The following is a 20,515-nucleotide window of genomic DNA, read 5'->3' on the forward strand; positions in this document are numbered from 1 at the left end:
AGTACAACACTCACACTGAAACCCCTAAGGATGTTTACTTTTTTTAAAAGTGAAGTGGGGCAGTAGGACAGACTTCAGAATTTAAAGAGGCCCAGGAATGAATACATTAAGCCCATGGGCTTTAACTTTTGGCTGTGTGAAGACCAAATTAATTGATTTGAAAGATTCAATGGAATTTGTCTTTTTGCACATTACATTATAAAATTAGTTGACATTTCAACTAGTTCAGCTATTTCTAGCACAAACAGAAATATTACTGCTGTTTAATTCTATATCTGTAAATACTAAACTCTTGTCCTCTAAAAAAGGCTTTGCATTTTTTCCTTATTTGCTGGGATTGACAGTAATCCCAGACAGAATACCACTGTTTAAACATGACTGATTAAAAGCCTGATAAACTTTGTGGTATTTTAAAACACTCACTATACACATTTTTGTTTCATGTCAGTTTTTAAAAACTTGTTTCTGTAGTGCTACTGTGAGTTACCATTTTTAATCTTTTTCTTACTAGTGCTGGCAGTCACTTATAAATAGACATGTTTTGGATTCAGTCAATCTGTGTCACTGCCTTGGAAAGCATATTTAATGATAGAATGTTTCCGTTAATTTATTTTATCTCTAAACTTTTATTGTCTTTCTTGCTTACTTTTTGCTATTGTTTTTCTTTCAGGAAGAAATATGATCAAAATTGTGTTAAGCTTAGTCCTAAAAGATTTTGAACACCTATAATTTTAATTTAATTTAGCAGAATCTGACAATACTTGGCACCATTTATCATGCCCATCAAAGAAGAGACAGAGAGGTTTGGCAGAGCAGTTGATTGAGTTTCCTTTTGTTAATGAAAACAATACTGCTGACAGACCATTAAAAGCATTCAATTTCTTTTTAATATTCCTGGAATAGCAAGAATAAAGCCAGAGGGAAAGCTGAAATTGGAAGAATTGTTTTTGACTTCACTTTTCTCATTTGTGTTTAGACTTATAAGGCACTGGGTCCTCTTGGTATTTTGTTTTAAATTCTGATAACTGTGACAGAAGATAAAAGGAGGGATGGAAATATCCCAGAAACTTGCTTTGGACTTTCAAAAGCAGCTGCATCCAACTTCTTCTGTATAAACTTATAACTCACATTAAAAAAGTACTTTTTAGATTTTGTTCCTACTGAAAAACAAATCTGAGTGTCCAGACTTACCTACCACATGAATGTTCAAAAAATACATTTTAATAACTTAAAAATGTTAATGAAATGTGAATTTTAAAAGTAAATCTAAAAAATATAATATACTTAGAGTTTAATTATGCAATGCACTGAGTTTTGAGTCATCATGATAATTAATTTTAATTTTTAGGGGGGGTTCTGCAGTTGCAAAGAATGGCAACATTTCTTTTTTCCATTGGAAAACTATTATAAAGTCTGCACATGCAGTTTGAGATGAGGTCTTTGCAGCAAGAGTCCATTCCTAGAAATTATCTTTTTGTTTCACATGCTCTCCATTCTCCTCAAAGCGTTTTAGAAAAACTAGGAGAAGCAGCTGTATCTTGCATCTCCATTTGCCAAATACAGATACAGATTCTGAAATTTAATCCAGAAAGAAATTAGATAATAATTTTGATTTGCTTCACTGTTTTGCTTTTAAAACAAAGACATCTAATTAAAAGTGTAGTATGTATGCTACAGAATAGCCTAAATTATGCCAGTCCAATTTAAGAAAATTGTATGTACAGATGTAACTCTCAGCCCTATTTCCTCTCAGTCCTCCCACCACATGAATCCCAGAATACATAAAGATGATCTGCCCTGTTCTCTCTGGTACAGTTTCTCACAGTCCTAATGCAGTCTTTCCATCTGTGATGGGCACCTAAAACTAATTCACAGCTGAGTGGTAACATTTGCTAAAAAGATAACCTTGAACTCTGCTTACCTGCCAAACAGTATTCAACAAATCTGTTCCATGTCCTCTCCTTTAGTTTTTATTGTCTTTGAATCTTTGCATTTGTGTAATAATTGGACAAAATAGAGAAAAAGGAGAGATTTAATTAGTATAAACAAAACCTATATAAATTATTCATGGAGAATCACCATTTTCAGTTGCCAAAGCCTCACTCTTGGTTTATTTAAACTTTTTTAATAGCAATAATAAGATTTCAATGCAAATGAAGCTATTCTAAATTAAGGCTCACTTCTCAAATACTTACTGCAAATAAGAAGCACACACCCTATCCTCTTACTGGTCTGAATAATAATTTGAAAACAAAGGTTGAACGGATAAATCAACTCAGATATAATTTATTCATTAAATATCACATATGTCCACATACGATTTTTATTCGTGTTAAAACGCGAAAACAAAGACACCATGAAATTAACACAATAACAGCATGTTACAATGAAAATCAAAGATAATTGAAATTGCTAAATTGATTTTTTTTTTTTCCATGGAAACAATTAAAAAATATTCCAATTTGTCCCTGGTTTCAGAAAATTAAATAGTTGTTATTTGGTTTATTTGGGTTCTATTGTTTGGAGGTTTTACCTTTTTTTTTCCACCCAGCGAGAAATTTTGTCAAAATAAGAAGATACAAAGCTACTATCTAGTGACTTAGCAGGACTGTTTATTCTCCTTTATTTCCATGGCAGGCAATACTTGTCACATTTTTTTCCTCAAAAATCTTCCTTTTTCCTTGAATTAATAACCTAACATGAAGACTGTGTATCTGTTTTTGCTTTTTTTGTTTTTTTTTTTTAAATTTATTTGCAGGCCTGGAATCCTTCCTTTTGGGAGTTTCAATGATACTACTTGTGCATACAAAGAACCATGCCAGAAGTCAGGGTATTTTAATACTAGAGGAGAATAAAATTTCAAACACCACAGAGTACAGTATTAATGTAAAGAAGCAGAATATATCAAACAAAACTTCACCCAGATACTGCAGATGAAAAAACTGTGGAGAAAAATCCCTATAATTGTATGATGGACTTGATTGGTTTATAAGCTTTGACTGATAATAAAGAATATTACTACAGCAGAAATAAAAAAAAAGCTCTGTACCGAAATAAGGAAATATGTTCATGATAAATGTTCACACTGAGATTTTGCCATCTCAATTATGAGTGGTGCAGGACATGAGGATGAATTCAAAATGGAATGTCTGGGGGAAAAAATGTACTCCATTAAAATGCTGAAACAAACAGTATCCTTTAAGGCTGTTTTTAAAATAATTCCTTAGGTTTATTGAATGGAAGCAAAATGAAATATTTTTTATTTATATGAAATTTTGTTTCACTCGAATGTGAACCTAAAGACAAAATCCCAACTTTATGAAGGCTCTGGCTTCCCAGGACTTATGTAAAATTTATGCCAATGTGAATTTCTCTGAATTAAATATTTTAAATAGAAGATGTATCATCTCTTCATGAGCACTAGCATTATTCTCTTCATCTGTGTCTCAGCAAAGTGAAATTCTAGCACTTATCAGCAGAACTAGCTTCTGGTTTTCCTGACATATTTCATCTTTCAGAAATAAAAAATACTGCTTTTCACCATACAGGAAGACTTTTTTTATTATTTTTCTTTCTCTTTCTCTTTCATTTTTCTTTTTTTTTTAGAAGTGTACACATGCACATACACACACATATTGTTACAGACAATTATTGCTTTAAGAAAAGCGTTACATGTAGACAGGACAGACAAGAGTCAAATTTATTAGTCTCTTATACCTAATTTTTCTTACAAAAAATTTGACTGCAGCTGGCAAGACCAGGTTACTCTTTTCTCTCCCCTATACTTCTTTATTTTCTTTCTTCTGACAATATTGAATTTTCTATCGGCTGTGTTGAAAGCATGGATTTTTTCCAGCATTTCTCTGCCATTTATGTTAAGGCAAAGGTGAATTCATAAATATTTCTTTTCCTTTATTTTTTTTTTTTAATTTTCACTATCTACTTTTACTTTGTTTTGCTTGTATAGTACTGGAGAATTCTGTACTGCTGTGTTTTAAATTTTAACTTTGGTACTATTTTTAATAATTCTTCTGATTTCTCTCTTAAAATTTATTTTTGCATTCCTTATATCTACAGCAAAAAAATGTTTAGAGGTTATGGTAATAGCAGTACTCTCTTTTGCTCCATTGGTGTAAATCTCTTGCAGTATATAAATTTTTAAGTGTAAGAAATTTTTAATTTAAAGATTGAAATGATGCAATTTAAAAACTTTTAAGGCTGTTTTTTAAACTATGAAGTGTCTTGGAAATATCAAAATCTGTACTCAGACTTTAAATTTCAAGTAATGTCTTAAAATTTAACTTGGAACAAGTTTGGTGAAGTTTTAACACTCAGTGACTCCATTACGATCTTAAAAGCTTAATTGAAATTTTCCTTGCAAGAATCTACATGAGACATAACTCCAAGGCCAATTGTATAGTTACTTTGGCGTCACCTTACATGAAAAATTTGAAACCTAAAAAAAAAAAAAAGAACACAGCACTGGAAAGATGTGTGTATCACATATGCCCTGAGAAAGGAGAGGAATCTAGAAATAAATGTACTGCAGTTTCACAGAAACTTTTACATATAGGTATAACAACAAATCTGTTGAAATTATTGGACACCAATTTGTGAAGAAATCAACCATCTCCAGGAGAAGTGAGTATTATTAAAATTGAAGCTAACTTTACAGAAAGATATTATTAATTGCTATCCAAATTGAATTTGATATGGCAGAGTCTGAAATATTAGCTCAAGAAACGACAGAGCATGTCTGTCTATTAATTCATTAGGAGTGTAATTTCCTAAACAGTGGCAGAACACTGGCAGAAAAATTGTGATTAACAGCATACAGCTCACTGGAGCCACTCAGCACCAGCTTTACAGCATCTCCTTTACATTAAAACAAAGCAATGCTTCATGATGCAGGTCATCAGGTCTTCTGGATTCTCCACAGAATATTTCTAGGGATATAAGTGTAAAAAAAAGTGGATATTTTGTAGTTTTGTTTCTTTTTACTACAATCAACACTACTACAACACAAAAAAACCACAGAGAATGTTTTTAATCTGCCTGGAGGCTGATCTCCACAGTATCGGTGAACCAGTTGCCAAAGATCTTTATAATCAGTAGAGAGACATAGGAGTGCATAGGACATGCATTCCCATCCTAATCCGGTCAAATGCCTGATGTAAACCTTTACATGTGCATTTGTTTCTCCTCAATAAGAAAATCTAAGGTCAGTGAAAAGAAATACAGCAAAATCAGAGAAAGAAAAAAAAAAGTTATAGCATTTCTCTATAACATAAAGAGGGAGGGTTTCCGTATTAATAATCTTGTTTTTATGTGCATTTATAGATTAAATATGATTTTACCTCTGTGCTGGTTACGACTGGGATAGAGTTATTTTTCTCTGTAATTGTTAGCAGATGGCTATGCTTTGGATTTGTTCTGAAAACAGTGTTGGTAGAGATAGAGAAGTTTTAGCTGAGCAGCACTTACACAGGGACAAGGCCTTTTCTGCCTCTCACCCCACCCCACTATCGAAAAGGCTGGGAGTGAACAAGGTGTAGGGAGGGGACACAACCAGGATAGCTGGTCCCAGCTGACCAAAGGGTTATTCCAGACCATATCACATCATGCTCAACACATAAAGCTGGAGGAAGGAGAGGGGGATATTTGGGGTGATTGTCTTTCCATGCCACCGTTAAGTATTATGGAGCCTTGCTTTCCTGAATATGGCTGAATGCCTGTTTGCACATGGGAAATGGTGAATGAATTCCTTGTTTTGTTTGTGCATGCAGCTTTGCTTTGCTATTAAACTGTCTTTATCTGAACCTATGAGTTTTCTTGCTTTCCTGAAACTCTTCTGCTGGAAAAGGAGTGAATGAGTGATGCTTAGTTGCCAGTTGGAGTTAAACCACAACAACCTGCAAGACAAAAATAATTCAAATATTTCATTTGCTGTGTAAGAGATTACATGCCTCATGTATTCTGGATGGCCAAGTTGTGGCTAAAATGGACTGTTCCTCAACTGAATAAAGGAAGATACTGGCATAACAGTACTGCAAACTGAAATATCGGAACTCCAGCATGACATTTTCCCAAATAATTTTAGCCTTTTCTCTGAATATAACTTAAAAATCACAGTCTTAATCCAACAGAAGATATTACATATGAGTTATGGAGTGGAAAGTTATGAAACAGTATAGTATTACACATTTATATTAGGAACGGAAATTTCATGTTTCTGGTTCTATTGATGGAACCATGCCAAATTCATGAAAGCGTGATAATTTCCAAGGTGGCAGAAGAAGCATAACAGTTGAATGAATCTGAAATTACCCTTATAGAAAAAGACCTGTAGAATTAAATAGAGAATAATCACCTTTTTCCAGGAACTGTAAGTCTCTCTATAGCAGAGATGTAATTCTCTATTAAATTCTATAGACTGGATTAAACCTTGAACAGAAAGAATCTAATTTCTTGTTAAATTTCTCAACTTTGTAGAGGATTTTTTTTATAACTGTATTTCATTCTACAGAACCTATAGAAATGGATTTTCCACTTCACTAGGCCGCCTGCAAACCGCATGTCCTGACTTTAAAAGATAGCAAAGAAAGATCATCTTTTGTGAAAAGGAACATTATGCTTACACTGGCCAAGGCAGTCTCTCTTCCTAGTGTCAAAGGGTGAAAGGAGTAGATGTCAGTATGCTGAGATCTTGCGCAGAGGGAGGAAAGAGTGCTCCTCACACAGTGGAACCAAAGCCCTTTATACATAATCTCTGCAAGTGAAGGCATGTAGGTCACAAAGAGGACTAAAACTTCTGATGTTCTTAGGACCATGGTTCCCACTAATAATATATACCTAACTGTGTTTGACTCTAATGGATATTTCTGGTGAAAGACTTCAGTCTGCAGCTATCTTTTGACAGACAAGTTTAACCTACAGCAGTTTGTGCTCATTTTGTCACCTGGATGGTTCTCCAGACTTCTCTGACCGTACCGATGAGAACGGGATAAATACCTCCATCTTTGAGGTTGCCTGGGGTGACTGATATGACGTAAGACCTATGGTTGACGTGTGTCCTTCCAAAAGACCATGAAAAAATCATAGAGAAGCTTAAATGACACTGGTCCTTATCTAAGTATTGTTAAATGAAGCCATAGATTTCCACTGAGTATAGCTCAGGTAGTTCACATGTTCATATCTCTGGTGATAAACAACTAACTCTGGTCTTCTCAATCTGTAAACTAAATTCCACTACTTTGTCTCATCAGGGATTGTTCAGTCACCTAAACTTAACTGATGAGTGCCTTTCAAAATTTTCTAGGATATCTAGTAGATAACTAAAGCTGGGAGATTTAGATCAAAAGAAACAAAGATCTGTGCTCTTGTGGTCCAGCATCTAGAAATCCAAGGGAAGATCCCAGCATCCATGTTTAGCCCACTGCCAGTGTTGGGCAGAAGGGTCTAAGTATATTTTGAGTTTTATTTCTAGGTATGTGAAAGAATTTTACAATACATGGCAAAATAATACGTAAAAGAGATCTTTAGCAAAGTCTTCTGGAGCAACCATCATTTGTCTGAGAATAAATTCAGAAGTTCAAGTGTCCCTTCTGTGTTCCTAGAAAAATAAATTATTTATTATTCATTTAAAGGTTTGTGTTCTTTAATATGACAAATATTGATCAACCTCTGCCATCAGTCCTTTGGCTAGCATGTATACATGCCTAAGTTAACCATTTTTTACTTTCCAACAATCTATATCAGCCAGGTTCATATAGCTTTCCCCATATTTTTCTTGATCACTTTTACAGTGTCAATTCTTTATGCCAAAAATTCCATACTAAGAGATATACTAAGAAATTAATCCTGCCTCTAATTTCTTTGTGTGTATGTTTGTAAATGCCTTGAGGCCTCAGGCAGTCCTGCAAAACAGCTCCAGAAAGCCCTGAGGAAACACTGTAGTAGTGGGGTGCAGTGTCAGTCCCAAAGTGCTCCATTGCTTCCAAAAGCCTGAGAAGATGGACAATGCATGCAGGAAAATATCTGAATAATGTGTTAAGCCAGCTGGTTTGAGGCTTGCTGATGCATTTTATTTTGGCAACAAGTGTTATATAGACTTTATTAAAAATAATGATAGCAAACAGATGGTCACTCTTCATGGAATTATACTGAAGACATTTGTGAATTTTTTTATTTGAATGAATTGCAACTAACTAACATGTTTAAAAATCCTGCAATGTCTTAAAAAGTGAAGAAATCTTAATTATGTTATTGTCAGTTTGTTTAGTGAGAATTTTTCTCCTAAAAAATAAAGAAACTGAAGCACAAACGTTTCCAAATATTTTGGACATTATGTGCAGCTAACATTGGTTTAAACGGTGTGTGAAAAAACAGTGCAATAAAACATATTAGTAGTGTTTGAAAGCTTATATTTTTTTTTTTTTCAGGAAAAAATCATATTGTTTAGTAAGGAAATATGTAGACATATTTAAAAGCTTTAATCCCATGAAAAGCTTTATCTGGACAGAGGACATTAGTCTTAAGTTGTTTTTAGGGTAAATAACCTCCATAAATACAAATATTTTTAATCATGATGAAGGCCAAGCTGATAACAAAGGGTTATTGAGAATGATCAGTGAAAAATCCCATTTTATGGATCAATCTTTAGCATCCTGTGAGCAGGTCCCTTTACTTATTTCCCTACAGTGTGCCATGAATACCTCATCATGAATTTCTCTGTCAGGCTGAATCCTATTGACTTCAGTTTTGTCTGATTGAAGAGTGTATGCGTGGTTTTTACTTGTGTGTACAGTAAATAAGTTTTAAAAGAGACTTTACACTCTAAATTATTTACTATGTTGTACTGTCAGCCAATTTCTGTGAAACCCCACTGAAGTTGTGTGAAAGCACACCAAATGTGTTCTTCCTTCCCTTCAGAAATGTGTCAAACAAAGAATGGCTGTGTGGGGCAGCATTTGTAGTTAGCCCATCAGCTTGGGGGGGCAAAGAACTAATCTGTGGAGCTACAGGTTCCCCCTCTCCTGATGGCTCCTCTGAGTGGTCTGTGCTTTTCTCTGTAGTGGAAAACAGACCTTACTTTCGATTTGTTTCTGCTAAAAAAAGGGAGATTATGGGTTTGAAATTCAGATCATACAGCTCTGTTTTTACATTTTTTATGTTATTAAACTACCAGAGCATTAGCACTGCAAAGTCAAGCACTTAAATTATCAAATGCATTATTTAAGGTCCCTAAGCTATCTTAAATCTGCCTCTCTTTCTGTATACCCTTTTGATGTGAGACCACATTATGTTTTTCAGGTTGTTCCCCTGCTTCATTTGTTACAAAGCTAGGTATTGTAGAGACCACCTAGAAGATGGAACTTCGTGGAACTGTAGAATGGCTTGAATTGGAAGAGACCTTAAAAATAATCTAGTTCCAATACACCTGCCACAGACAAGAAGAAAAGGAAAGGCAGAAAAGGCCTTGGCTCTGAGTAAGTGCTGCTCAGCTAAAACACCTCTATCTCTACCAACACAGTTTTCAGAACAAATCCAAAGCATAGCAATTCACTAGACCAGGCTGCTCAGGGCGAGACTGACCTGGCCTTGAACAGTTCCAGGGATGGGGCATTCAGTTCTCTGGGAAATTTATCTAATTGGTAAAATTCATGAGGTTTTGCCTATAAGAACCTCTACCTGGTTGGTGTGTTTGTAGTGAATTTGTCAGGGAACAGAGGAGATAAGTGATTTTTTCTTGTGGCTAATGCAGTAAAATGTCACTCTGGACATATGTCTGCCACAAATGCCCTTAACTGAAAAATGATGCAATAAATGTTTATGATTCACTGCCTATTCCATTAGAAGAATGAAATACTTCTAATTTGCTTTGAATGACTGAAATAATCTTCCTTTACTGACAATAGAAATGAATAGATGTCACTAGATTGCCATCACCTTGACCTCTGTGTTCTCCATCTCGAAAATTACTGGAGAAATCCTAACAGCTACAGATTTCAAATGAAATTGAAAGAAGCTGCCTTTTGATGAAAGTAAAACAGCTTCAAGATGTTTCATATGTAGCACAAATATTAACTCTGAGCTGTGTTGTGCTGTGTGAAGGTATCAGCTTAGTTCTGAAAACTGGCAGGCAAAAAGAGAAGTCTTTCCAATTTCAAGCCTCCATACACTCCTCATTAACATGAGCACTCATTGGCTTGGACTGGCATCAGCTTAAGAGTCTCTGCACAAGGTGATATTCCCAGTAGTTCAGTTTAGGACACGTGCTAGCAAGTCAAAAATCTCGTTTGCTCTTAGTGGTGAAGTTGAACAATAGCAAAATTTTTATTTTGGAGAATGTTATTTCAAATTTCTGAAACACAAGAACAATGTCCAAAAGAAGATTAAAAGGACTCATCCATGATAAATTTGATTTGGGGATATATATCAGGACTCAAATAAAAATGGCATTCGACAATTATGAATTTAGAGTTAAATCCCAAGTCACATTATGGATCTTTGTAAGTATTTATTCAGCCAATTCCTTGTGTCCATCTGGTTAATTGAAGAAATTTGGAGTTTAATAATAATAAAAAACCAAAAATCTGTATGTACAAGCACATAAATAACTAATGTTACTTTAATCTATGTTTATCAGAGGCTTAGCATATAGTAACGTGATGCTGATAATTTGAATATCTGGGTAAGACAAAAAGGGACAAAGTTCCCTTTATGTTATGTATAACTTGGCTAAAATGGTTGCAACTATTTTTATCATCAGAGGATTTATTTGTTCTTATTACTCTATTATCATATACCATAAATCCTATAGACCAAACTATATGATTATACATGTTGCTTATGCTGTGTATTTGTGAAAGGTAAAAAAAAAAAGCAAGAAAGTTTCAGAAATATTTTAGCTCATTTCTTTTTTTATTATTACTATTTTTCATGCCCTTCTACTTTGAATCAGGTTGGCTTCTTTACCGTGCCCTCCAGATCACGAGATATGCAAGGAGAGGAAAATGGTAGCTAATAAATTTTTGAAACCTCTAAAAATTACCTTCTGTAAAATAGCTTTTCTATATATTATAATGTCGCTCTTTTATGGCCTGATGTTGCCTGACCTTCCCTTATGAGAAGCTGAGGCCCCTCTTCAATGGCGTGAAGCTCACCTTTATAGCCTTGTGTGGCTGAAAGATATTGGCCCTAAAACATGTTACTTATGGCTAAGAGAGAATTGCCTGCTCTGGGGCTCAGTATTATTTGAATGCATAGAAAGAAAAACAGAGGAAACATGATTTTGGTATTTGTGTCTGACAATATATACTTCAGAAATAGATTTAAAACTAAATATAAAATCCTGATGCTAAAAGCTCCAATGTATCATTGACTACCAAGATTTTATTCCATCATGTGGATACTTAACAGTAATTTTTTGTATTACAAGTAATACAGCACTTGCAAGAGTAGAAGTCACTTTCAAACAATGTTAAAGAATTTATTCCAACATCTAAAATGATTTAATCAGGATTTTAATGAAATAGAGTGAGAGAAGTAGCAGACCTTAACTAGATAATTTTGCAAAGCGATGTTGTTAACAAATTAGGTTTGCTTTAAGAAAAAAGTCACTAGTTTTCCAAAATCCACAAAGCTATAATATCAATGTTCATCAGAAAAGAGCCCATTTCACTGTGTTTTTATTTTAACTCTGAAATTATTTAATTTTGATATTTAAAATATGTATTTCTTCAAAATATTTCAGTGACAGAAATGGAAATCTTAAAATTTGAATGACTATGGTTTTTTAAACGGATTTGCTATCCTTGGTTATTAATCTTCAGAGTTAACAAACTCAGGAGAGCAAACACCTGCCACTGCTTCCCGTTTAGTCCTTCACCAGTCTCCAACTTTACACTGTTGAAAGAGGAATTTAATCTTTCACTGCAAAAATGATGCATATATTTTATTTAGTTAAAAAAAAAAAAAGGGAATCCCCTAGCTTTATTGGAATTCTGCTTGTAGTTTGAAAACCTGATTTTAATGTTCACATTTCAGAGAAGATGATGAATAAATATAATGTGGGCAGGATGGAAAAAAGGGTTAGATACTAACGATTTCTTTTGTTTGGTACTTTATATGCAGCCATAAAATTTGAACTGTGCTCTCAAACCATACTATCATGCAAGTTCATGTTTACCACGTCTGTGTGGGAGAGCTGATACTATGAAAACTCTGCACATTGGATTTTTATACCACAGGTTTCTAAACTCATCAGATTAAATCTTTTCAAGTGCTTACTTTACCTTGAAAATCTTTTTCTACTTAGTAAAATCTTGTATTTTAAAGTGCTGCTGGAGCTGCACAGGAGTTTTATCTGCAGTAAATCATGAAAGATCACAATATTGAATCTCAGAGGTTTTAGATATATTACCATTCCAATAGAATGGTAAAAGATTTTGTTTTACTAGCAAGAACTTGATGTAACTTGACCTTATAATAGGAAAATAAGATTTTTCTATTCAGGATTTCTAAATGCAGTATCAGGGCAGATGTGGGAAAAAAACCCATCATAATGTTTTAAACTCCTCTTACTGTAACTGCATTTGCAGTGCTAGAAAAGAAGTTGTATTTAAGTATTTCTTTTAGGAAATCCAAATTAAGCACTCCTATTTCTGTCTCGTCATATCTCTCACAGCTACATTGTATTAGGTTGTTCCTTTAGAAATATTGCAGAGGATTGAACATTTTGTGAAAGAATTCCTGAGTGCTTCAGTGCAGTTAATTTAAGGAAAGATTAATAGAAATTTCAGCTGAACACAAAGGCAGCCCAGTAACCTTGAGACACTTGCTTAAAAATTGCTTTTTCGTGATTGCTGAAGACTGCATTGCTATTTTTTGAAAAAAATAAACCAAAACAAACCAAACAAAAAACCCCAGTATGTTGCTCTAGTATGATAAATACTCTTGTACAGTCTAAGTATTTTAATATTGCCTAGCTATCTTCCAGTTTAAATCTTGGGTTGTTATTTGCATTCAGATTTTGATGAACATAAGAAAGGAATTTGAGTAAACAGTAATGGATCAGATGGATAGATCCTAAACACAGGAGGTAGGGAAACTGCAAAGCAGTAGTGGGTCTCAGGTTACAGGCTACCTAAAGAATAATCTTCATGTACAAAAATGAAGAAATAAATGACTGATACACCAGAAGGCTAAAGCTATGTCAGACACTAAAATAGAAATTATGAGATGGTATTGCTAAAAATTTGGAAGCTTGCTTTCAAATTTCATCTACCTCAAAAACACTCCAAAGTTTTGGAAATCAAAAGGCTTTTATGTACTGCTTTATTTTGTTTCTTTTCCTTTTTCTTTGTCTTCTGTCACAAGGGCAAGAACAGCTGACTCTCAGGGTCATGGCAAATTGATTTTGTGTTGTACACTTAAAAGGAGATTTCTAAAGTTTTATTTACTATTACTTGTTCTCAAATATTTCCATTTTTATTATTGATTGCAATTTTTTTTCTTTGCTGTGAAATGCTGCAGGAACAAAAGACATTAATTTTATGGAGCAAAAGTATTCACCTGCATGGAATACTTGTAAGCATTTTGGTGTTTTACACCAAATTCAAAACAAAATAGACTAAAAACTCTAATGCATTAGAAAAGAACTACAGTGATTATTGTGTGTGTATTTTTGTTATTTTTTTGTTAACTGTAACAGATTTTGTGCTTTAAAGGGCATGACCCTTGATATAGGAGGTGGAGACTAGAGGACAGAGAGCTAATCGTGGGATTACTGTAGATTTTATTTATAATCCCTCCTGTGTTTATATGCTTTTATCCACTGTTAGTGTGGAAACAAGACAAATCCCCTTTTAATTCTTGTTATTAATGAAGATTTGTCCAAAAGCTTTATTGTGTCTTCAGTGAAAGCCTCATGCTTGGGAAATGCATAAGCCTGCCATTGCAGCTGGAGGACTTAGAGGTATTATTCCTTAGGGACTTGCAGTACCATCTCAGGTTCAAGAGAGGCGTTGTGGGAGCACATCTGCTGGTGCACCACATCACGCTGCATTCCGTTCTTCTGACACAGAAGGACCAGTGCTGTGTACCTGGATGTGGAGGGCAGTGATTGCCACCAGCTCCGTCCCTCTATTCCCTCCTGGATCCTGACCATCATTACAGAGTTAGGCTGAGCAGCACCAGCTTGAAGAGTGTAGAAATCCTGAGTAGGCTCAGGGCTATTTACACAGGACACTGAGCATTGGTGCCACTATCTTTTGGCTCATTTAATGTTTTCGCTCATAGTTAGCATGATAACACCTGAACTCAGAAGTGAAGAATGTTGTGAGTGGCTGATGTGAACAGCATGAGGAAAGGGATGGATAGTGACTGCAATAATTTCACAAATGTTACCAATACCAATTTTGTACCTTCTTGGCCAGAGATTTGATTTGCTGAAGTATCATTCTTCAAATACTAAAAAACCCCCTCCCAAGCTCAGGTGATTGTTGCTCAAAGTCCCTTGCCATACTTTCATACTTTATGGTTGAAATTATTTGGTTCAAGGACTCACAAGGTTTGCTTCAAGATTTGGTGCAAGATTCACACAATCTTTACTTTTAGAATTGCCGACAAGGTACTTTTGAGTTTTTTTTGATTATCCATACATTTGGAACATGCTTTTCTTTCTTTCTTGAGTATACAGCTGCTGTATACTCAACTTAGTGAGATTATTTTGTCAAGGTGAAGGTTTGGTATGAGCTGTCCAAACTTTAGTGGTCTATAAAAGACATAGTTAATATAGACTGAATGGCTTTTGGTTTTTGTTCTTTATTGACAACTTCAGTACAGGATTTTTTGTCAGAAATGTCTGTTTCTGAGTTCTAACCAATCCATTTCAAGGGCTATGTTATAATCAAATGTTTTATTATCTTTGTGTCTGTTGATGTTCTATCAGATAATATGCTGTTGGGAGCTTGTGCCTGACCAAAGTACAGCATTAATAAATAGACTATCTACACTTTCCTGTGGTTTGAGCCCAGCATCCTGGAGTGTGCAGGCTGAGCTACAAAAGGGATGTGGGAAAGAAAAAAACACCCAAATACTTACAAGATTGTAACAAGAATGACTCAAATTATGAGGGAAAGAAATCTTATGAAGGTTTTCTTGATGAAATTACTTTCTTCACTGCATGAAAATTAGAGAATCCCTAGATCCAAACCCCTTTAATACCCCCAAAAAAAGACTCTTGCCACCACAGGAAGTCAATTATCTCCATGGTAACGAAAACAAACAGTGAATATTGCTTTAGCAGCCACAAAGAATAAAAATTGCATCTAAAATTCATTTATGTCTTGGAATCAGACACTTGAGATGAGAGAACTGGTCCATAGAGTACCCCAGAAGAGCTAGTAAAAGGAAAAGAAAGTCACTCCCTTTGATGAGCACAGGGAACTGTGCTTGGAGTGCATAAATTTGCTTTCCCCTTTTTGAAAGAATCTTGTCAGTGTGTCCATATTTGCATGGATACTCCCTTAACTTCCTTCTATAAATCTTACTTTTGGTGAAGGTTTGGCAATAGTTGCTTGAAAAGACAATTACCTAGAAATCTCCCTCGCTGTGCAGAAGAATCTCTTCTTTATTGCATTAATTAATTTGGGATGAATTAATTTATTCTTATTTACTTCCTTGTCTAAAAAAATGCATATTATTTGTGTTATAAATATTTCAAGGGAATAATGAAAAAGAGAATTAAAACTTGGGACTATATAAAATTTCCTTCACATTTGTAAAGTGTGAAGACAAGCTTAATATAATAACTAGTAAGGTGAATCAAAATAGGAAAAGGCCACAAAAAACCATGTCATTTTTGTGTAACAGTGCAGCTAATCTAGATATTTGTGCATTTGTAGCCAGAACCAATACCATATTTTTTGTTAGAATCCTCCTTTTCTACTGCTGTTGGACGTATTCTTTTGGCCTTAAAAACAATTGTATTGATATATCTGATATATTGTCTGTATAAATGGGCTACAGAGTCTAGGGAATAACATCCTTATCAGAAGTGCCTTCAGTCATTGACATTTAGGAACACCTAGCTAAGATGAGATCATTCATCACATAGACCCTGTTTCTGTCATTAGTCACTAAGCAGCTCTGTTAGCCAGAACCAGAGAGAGTACAAGTGAGCCTCTGGTCTGCTAGGGCATGTCTCATGTTCTTAGAGTAAGCAAAAATAATGCCCAGAGTCTCAAAATGCTTCAAATCTGGCATGTCCTACTGCAAAACCTCAATAAGTGAACTTTCAGAAAGCTTTTTCTCAGGTTGACCTGCTCTGTACTGCATGCTGTGAAAGTCTGGCCCTTTGCCTGAGTTTTTGAGTCATTTTTCTTATTTGTATATTATGGAATGTGTAATTTAAATTTGTTTTAAAAGTGTGCTTTCCTCAACATTCTACCCTTCCTCCCCCTCTCCTCCTCCCTTTAAAAATGTAGTGTTGTGACATTGGTAAGACATAGGGAAAAGAGCCTGGAAAAGTACACAAACAATGGAGAGTTGATGTTATTTAAGTTAAATAAGCCTCGCCACATCCTTCAGGTTTTGCTGTGAATTATCATCTTTCTATAGCATAATGCAAAGAAAAAAGCTAGTAAAGAATTTTGATCCATATGCTTTCCACAGCCAATGACATTTTCTCCAATTTAACAAAACAAGAAAGTGGAAGAAGATTTCTTACCATTTGAATATTATTGCCAATTATTAAATGATGAAAAGACATTACAGCCAGCTCTAAAATGTCCCCAAAGGGAAGAGCCTCTGCTCAGTCCATTTTTTCCTTTTGTTAATTTATTAAAAATTGGAAAGAAAACTGCCGTACTAGAAATATTTTGAAATTATGGTCTGTGGTCTGAAGTTGATTGCAGTCACTAAAAATAACTCAGAACACCTTTTCCTCTTAGCTGTAGAGATTCATCTTCTGGCCTGGCTGGCCAGTTAATAAGTGCAGCCAGTCATGACAAATCTGAGCCTTGGCTCCTGTTTTCATTCATTAAATTTCATTAAAGAAAATGCAGACATTTAAAATAAAGTCCTGCTTTCACTTTAGCAATTTCTTTCATGGAAAAGGGATTCTGTGTGACTGCAAAACGTGTCCATGAGATAATACTTTTCCCAAGTAATTTGAAGTTTAGACATCCAGGCTGTATTTGTCAGAACACTCATTGGGACTGACAAAGCAGAGCAGGCAGGTGGCCACTGTTTTGGGACCAAAATCATGAGGCTGTATGTGACATACCTGCTGTGAATAGTCTCTAGAACATTCTTGCTCCCAGACTGTGCTCAGAAACTCTTTCGAAAAGTGGGAATCAGGATTGCCTAAAATCATGCCAAGCAAAGTCTGAGTAAACTACACCGGTGGTTTTGCCTGAAAGGGATTTTGTGCATTACCTACCTCGTTAGCACATATCAATCCCCTGCGTGGACACCTATCCCTGCGTGAAAATTCCTGTCTTTTTCTACTCTAATTAAAGGAGTAAAAACGACCAGCCAGGATTACTTTCCTATATTTTAGAGGGCTGAATCCAGAGGAGGTAAATATAATTCCTATAGATAATTAGTGTGCTCAAAACATTTTCTTCAGATCTTATTTTATACTTGTGACAAAATATCCACATAGGACCTCAAAAAGAAGAAGAAATATCTTTTAGACAAACTGATGTGAAAACCTCTTCAATATACCCTGCCTTGGGTCAACCAGGAAACCTAGAATAGAATCAAATAATTTGTAGTAAGAGAAAACAAATGAGGGAACACTCTTATATAATAATTTTATTTATTAAATAAGGACAGCATTTAAAAAAAATCTAGAATATGGATCATACTAGGAAATGTACTGTAAATATTATTTCAGTGCTTTAAAAAGATATACACTTAAGTAATCAGACCTTAAACAATGTTCTGTCCTAGAACTTTAGGTGTTTTAAAAGTTATTGGTAAGAAGTCTGCCCAAATCATTTTCTACATGCTCAATGTAACTCAACCTTTTTGTAATACTGCAGGAACTTTGTTCAGTGTTATCTAATAAGCTTTGGAAAATTCTTAAAGTGCAAAACAGTAAAAGGGAAATACAGCATTGTAAATAGGAAAAGAAAAGATAAATTTAGAACATGAACACATGTCTTTACACTAGGAAGGTGTTAAAATCTAGGTGATATGACAAGAGATAGTAAACAAACCAGGAAAATTAGAAAACTTGGGAAGAATTAATATATTTCAAAAAAGATAAATGAACGAGTAGAATAAATTACCAGTAAAGGCAATTGAAACAAAGATTATAAATAAAATATGAAATATAAAGTATAAATGAGATTGGAAGACTTAGATTTATTTCCTAAGAAAGAGGAAAGTGAATGATCACACAAGGAAAAGAGGCAAAAGTGGGAAGGTGAGACTAATACGTTAGAAATGAAAGGTTGCAATTGTATTCAATAATTTACTTTTCATGCTTCATTGAAGTAATTATTAAAGATAATTTATAATGTGTAATTAAGAAAAAGTAGTCAAGATGATTTTTTTCCCTCTCGCAATTTGGAAAGACCCCTTGACAAAATGGAAAATCGTCAAGGAGAGCAGCAGCACAAATAAAGACCATTATGTATAAGCTAAGCATGTGGTACTTTACCCGGAAAAGTTACAATGTAAATATTTAAAGAGAACAGATGAATGTGAGGACTCCCAACGTAAAATAAAAGAGGAATAATAAATACCCTGCAAGTTTGAAAGGTCAAAAGTCTCTCAGACACAGATTAAATTTTCATGGTGTTTTTGCTAGAAATATGACTGTGTTCCCTTAACAGAACCATGACCTCAATTAATTTGTGTTCTAAATAGGGGAAAAGCAACTCAGAACAGGCTTTTTATTGCTGCAAAATAAAAATAAGTATGCTAAAAATCTTCCATGCACAACAGACAATTTATAAATCTTTATGAATATAGACTTTTTCTTAATTCTTTTTTGCACATTCAATGTCATAATCTTTAGGATTAAAAAGATTTGCTGTGAAGCACCGGCAAATGTCCAGTAGAAAACCATACTAATTTAAAAAAAAATAATTTGGTAGTTAAAGAGAACAATAACACTATAAAAGGATATGCAGCATCATTTCAAAGAAGTGAAAACAGGGATCTATCACTGGAATAACCTGACTTTAGTTGGATGTGCCTCTATATAAAGATACTTTTGTTCCTAATCCTGGTAGTGTTAGTGCCTTGGGCAATACGTGGCAGAAGACAAAGAGGTTCACTGTTGCAGTCAGCGCCACAATACTAAGACATCAAGAACACTAACCTCAGCCAAATCTTTTAAAGTTGATGTTTTTTAGCTCACTGTTTTGGCTTTCTCAAGGGCATATCCCTTTTAATGTTAATTTATTTGCAGTCTTTTATCTCCATAGGAAGAATCAATGCCATTTAATACTCAAACCTCCTGGAGGGGAAACAGCAGAAGCTGGGTTAGGTAAAGTCCAGAATGAACTTTCAATCAGCATAGCATGAAAATATACAAAGACCCTGAATTAATTGCTGCCTCCTCACAACTGGTTGCCCACAGCCTGAAGATTACTTTTCTCTGGCAATATTTTCCTCAAAAGAAATGTGTAACAGCCTAGTGTCTTCCCTGCTCCTGCACAGTCCTGTGTTTAGTGGCCATTTCAGTCTGACAGAAAGGAGTTACAGGGTAGCCCTCTTGTAAATGTGAGTGAGCCAGTACAGATCACTGGGCTCAGTTACCAAGGCAGGGGCACAACAGAGATTCCTTTACTGCAGCTGTACCCTATTTCTAGCCCTGTGGTTTGAATGGAAGCCTATCACATACAGCAGGAATTGCAGCAGGAAATGGTGAAACTAGTTTGCAGGTGACATTCCAGAACTGGAAGTGATCTGGAGTAGCAGCATCTAGTCACTCATGTTTTGCCATAGGTGTTCATTTTCACGTGTATATATAATGATTCAAATAATCAGAAGCAAGTTAAATGGAAATATTTCTAAATTCAACCTAGTGAGACTATTTTGTCAAGGCTCCCTTTACAAATTGTGGAGGGGAACAGTTTGATAAGGCTGATTACAAGCATCTAAAATTAGATTTTTATTCTGAATTAACTACAGAAGAAATCACTATTAAATGGATGTAAACAAAATCTACACATGCCACTTTTGATAATGCAAAAAGTAGACTTTGTGAATACTTTACACAGTCTCCTCCTTAAGTCTCATAATTTGGATATCTTGGCTATAGCTTTGGATTTTATTTACTCTGTTGTGGAACATTATTTATTGAAGGGGAGAAGTCATTGTGCTGTTGAATTCCTTGGAAATAATTTTCAATTTTAAACACTTCAGCAATAAAGGCTTTTCAGGCCAGCAGGTTTTGGTAGTGGAGGGCTACAGGGACGGCTTCTATGAGAAGCTGCTGGAAGCTTTCTCCTACATCCAACAAAGCCAGGGCCAGCTGGCTCCAGGACTG

Source organism: Parus major, chromosome 1, assembly GCF_001522545.3.
Source record: "Parus major isolate Abel chromosome 1, Parus_major1.1, whole genome shotgun sequence".
NCBI classification, from domain to species: Eukaryota; Metazoa; Chordata; class Aves; order Passeriformes; family Paridae; genus Parus; species Parus major.